The following is a 5000-nucleotide window of genomic DNA, read 5'->3' on the forward strand; positions in this document are numbered from 1 at the left end:
TAAATTGATAAACCCTCCTCGATGATTCGATGAATTATTAGTTGAAATATATGCTGATTCAACAATTCTTCTAGTGAATTTATCAAAACCTTTATGTAGCACTTCAGCTTCTCTCCAGTTTGGTAAATGATCGAATTTTTCCGCATGAACTACTAAAGAATTAGATGTCCTATGTGCTTTTATGTCGTTTTTATGTTCATAAATTCTTTTTTCTAATCCTCTTGACGATTCGCCAAAATAAGCCATTGAGCAACTATTGCACGGGATTTTGTATACGACGCTGTTTTCGGAATTGGTTCTCTTTTCAGAAGTCTTTATTAAACCAATTCCGAAAACAGCGTCGTATACACAATCACCCCTTCATACAATCTCCTCTTTGCATTAATTCCCAAATGTCTATTTCTCATTACTTTTTTAAATCCCCCAAGGCATCTGTTTGCTTCTCTCAATCTACAGCTTACCTCTACCTCTACTCCTCCCTTTGCAGCCACATATGACCCCAAGTACCTAAAAGTATCCACTTCCTCCAGCCTCTCCCCTTTAAGACTTACTTCCAACTCTCCACCATCATCTCCTCTTGTACACCTCATCACTTTACTTTTACCCACATTCACCTTCAGCTTTCCCCTATCACACACCCTCCCAAACTCAGTCACTAACTCTCCCAATGCCTCCTCTGACCCTGCCACAAGTGCAGTGTCATTAGCAAACAACAACTGACTTACCTCACACTTTTCTCCATTTTCCGCAACCAACTCCAGTCCCCTGCCCATTTCTCTTGCATTTACCTCCCGTACCACCCCATCCATATACACATTGAACAGCCATGGCGACATGACACATCCCTGACGTAGTCCCTCCTTTACCTCAAACCATTCACTCTCTCCATTTCTGATTCTAACACAGGCTCTACTACTCTCATAAAAACTCTTGACTGCTCTTAACAGCTTTCCCCCAATACCTGTTTACCCTATCATAAGCCTTTTACAAATCCATAAAGGCCCAAAAGACATCCTTACCATTTCCTAAAGCTTTCTCACAAATCTATCTTATCACAAAAATCTGATCCACACAGCCCCTACCTCTCCTAAACCCACACTGCTCCTCACCAATTACTTTCTCTGGTCCTCTCCTAATTCTCTCAGTTATAACCCTCCCATACGCCTTCCCAACTACACTCAACAAACTGATCCCTCTGAAACTACTACATTCACACTTGTTCCCTTTTCCTTTGAAAAGCGGAACTATACATGCACTCCTCCAGTCCTCTGGTACTCTACCCTCCCTTAGACACACATTAAATAACCTCACTAACCAGTCTACTATTACTTTACCTCCCTTCTTCAGACACTCCGCATGACACCCATCTAACCCAGGTGCCTTACCTGCTCTCATCATTTTAATCGCTACTTCCACCTCATCTTTTCTTATTTTTCCTCACCCATCAGTCATTTTCTTTGCGCCTCCCACTGCTATCACCATTCCCTCCCTATCTTCCTCTACATTCAACAGTTCCCTAAAATATTCTGCCCATCTTCCCCTTATCGCTTCCTCTTCCATTATCATCTTTTCATCTTTGCCTTTTACCTTTTCTTCCCTACTTGAATCAACTTCCCTTCCTCTTTTAATCTCTTAATAATAGTAAAAAGAAAATATTTAGGCCAAATTTTGTACATTGTGTAATGTGACCTTGGTAAAGACAAATATTGATATACTGGTATACGGAATAGTCTGTAAAACCCTACTCTTGATAGTAGCCTATTGAGTGACTACCGGACCTTAAATATTACCTACAAGATATACAGTTTGCATGATTTGGTTATGTTTCTTTTTGTAGGAATTGGTAAACAATAAGCATTGGATGCAAGAACAATTTAGATTACTTTGCCAAAGTTTCCTACTTTTCTCAGTGATGTAGCCTAGGCCAATTGTAAAGACCTACCTGTTGTATGATAAATGCTGATTATGAGATAGGCTAACCTAGCGAATCATTAGCAGTTTGTATTATTTTTAAAACTTTGATGAAGAGAGTGTATATACAGTATATATATATATATATATATATATATATATATATGCAATAAAAACACTAGGGGCGTGTGTTCACAAATGCGTAAGTAACCACTAGGAAAAGTAAACTAACGAAGCAGAGCGCTTTTGTATAATTACATCTTCAGTGCAGATACAAAGAAGGAATTATAAGATGAAGAAACAAGGTACAGAATATATGACATAGTGAAGAGGGCATTCGGAGAGGTAGTGGAAGAAGTACACGTGACGGACGTTTGGGCCGTCCTGGTAGCCAACAAGTATGGGACGTTTGGGCCGTCCTGGTAACCAACAAGTATGGGACAACTGCTCATAATTTATATTACAATTTAAACAATTTTGAAATTTCATGAGAAATAAAATTATCTAATTTGTACAAACCTTGATGAAGATTAACATTTATCCCCTTACTAGATTTGATCAAACTGCATTCAATTAAATTTCTTTCTGTTATGTTGTTGTTGTATGTGATGACTTTAGCGTTATCCCAGTCAACTGGGTGGTTAAAATGGTTCATGTGGTTGAATATACCGCTAGATTGGTTTCCCTCTCTAACGTATTTCTTGTGTTGATTGATTCGTGTTGTGAGTGTTTTAGCAGTCTGACCAACATAAAACTGATTACATGATTTGCAAGGTATTTTGTACACACACCCTTTATCACTATTGACAGAATTACTTATGAGCAGTTGTCTTACAGTGTTCTTATTATTAAAAACTACATTAATGTTAAATTTACGTAATATATTTGGAATATTTTGCAGGTTCTCTTGGTACGGTAAAATTAGCAAGTTATTCATATTGAAAGTTTGAGTTGACCTAAGGTTATAAAATGTCCTTTTAGCACGATTGTAAGCTTTGTCAAGAACATGTGTGGGGTATTGTAGCTTAGTACCAATGTCGTAAATACATCTTATTTCATCATCGATGTACCCTGGGCTGCAAATGCGTAGGGCCCTGAGGTACATCGACGAAAAAACAGATATCTTTACGCCATCAGGGTGTGAGGAATAATAGTGTATATATGAACAAACATTGGTTGGTTTGCGATATACACTAAACTTCAACTCACTTTCACGGCGGTAGATATTACAATCAAGGAAAGGCAAAATACCTTCATTCTCTATCTCCACCGTGAACTTAATGGAACTGACCAAATTATGTAAGCTTAATAATTTGGTCAGTTCCATTAAGTTCACGGTGGAGATAGAGAATGAAGGTATTTTGCCTTTCCTTGTTTGTAATATCTACCACCGTGAAAGTGAGTTGAAGTTTGTCTTTCCTGAACTGATTCCTGGTTTTTATGATAACATGGTGAAATTAATTCTGCAGTAAGTACTAGGTAGGGCATCCTCCATTAACCTCTCCTCATCATGATTTGTCACCTTTTTTTCTAATATTGTGATAGAAGGTTTATGAGATTGGACAAATGAAATAACAGATGATTTTTTTTTTGGGGGGGAGGGGAAGGGCACAAAGGAAAAAGAAAATATCTAGCTTGAAGTGGCAACTCTACCATGACGGATTTGAAAGTGCTCATAAGCTGGTAGATGATCATGAGCATAAATAATACCATTATATATTTAGTATATATATGTTTATACGAATATACGTGCTTGTGTGCATATACATATATAAAGCTGTTTGAGTGTATATGTGAGTATATTTATCATACAAGTGAATGTTTCACGTAAAAAATAATATTCATGAAAAATATATATAAAATGCTTGCTGAATAGGTGTGGGAGGCTGGTAAATGGATCTGCAGAATAGATTTCCACATAGGGGTCAAGGAGTTAAGGAGTCCGGAGTCGGAGGAATCAAAGGAGTCGGAGTCGGAGGAATCAAAGGAGTCGGAGTCAGAGTCGGACCTTATACCATCCGACTCCGCAGCCCTGGTGCAAAAACCATTCATGAATTTAAGAACAAACTAGGCACTGCGAGATACAAAGGCGGGACACCACGAGCGTAGCTCCCCTTCCCGCAAAATACAACTAGGTGAACACACACACACACACACACACACACACACACACACACACACACACACACACACACACACACACACACACACACACACATAGGAAAGTGAAAGATGAAAGAGCATACGGAAGAAAGGGTGAAAGAAGATAAGAGAGGGACAGCAGTCAAAGAAGAGAGTGGTGTAAAGAAGAAAAGGGGAAGGGAGAGGAATGGGAATGGGCCAGAGAGAAAGAGAGAGAGGACGTTGGCATGAGAGAGAGAGAGTAAAGGCGAACTGCAAGGTAAGGCCCTGTTAACAAGACTCCAAACTGCTGAGTTGATCAGGATAGAGGGATTAGTCGTGGGTAACAGATTGTGTGTGTGTGTGTGTGTGTACGTGTGCGTGTGTGTGTGTGTGTGTGTGTGTGTGTGCGCGCGCGCATGGGTGCAAATATTTGTGTAAATTTCTCGCATTCAAAAGAAGCCTGTAGTAAGATCGAGGGCAAGGGCGTTACCATGGAGACCAAGTCGAACAAGGAGGTCGTCCTCAGTGGAGGAAGCCCTTGAAACTTCGACCTCGCTCGTCCTTAGAGAGGTTTAAGTGGGAGAGCTAACTGGAATCGCCTGGGAGAAGCTTGGCTGAAGAAGGTGAATTTAGGAATCATGGTCATTTTGTCACACACACACACACACACACACACACACACACACACACACACACACACACACACACATATATATATATATATATATATATATATATATACACACACACACACACACACACACACACACACACACACACACACACACACACACACACACACACCAAAGACGTGTGCCTAGACAAGCAGATAAACAAAATAGTCGGAGAAACCTACAATTTACTAAGATCAATATAGATGGCTTTTAATTACCTGGATGAGGTAATGGTAAAAACAAAAAACTAGTCACATTGATAAGACCAAGACTGGAGTGCGCTGCGACACT

The sequence above is a fragment of the Oratosquilla oratoria genome, chromosome 4 (genome assembly GCF_046742065.1).
Source record: "Oratosquilla oratoria isolate Oo_2021 chromosome 4, ASM4674206v1, whole genome shotgun sequence".
NCBI classification, from domain to species: Eukaryota; Metazoa; Arthropoda; class Malacostraca; order Stomatopoda; family Squillidae; genus Oratosquilla; species Oratosquilla oratoria.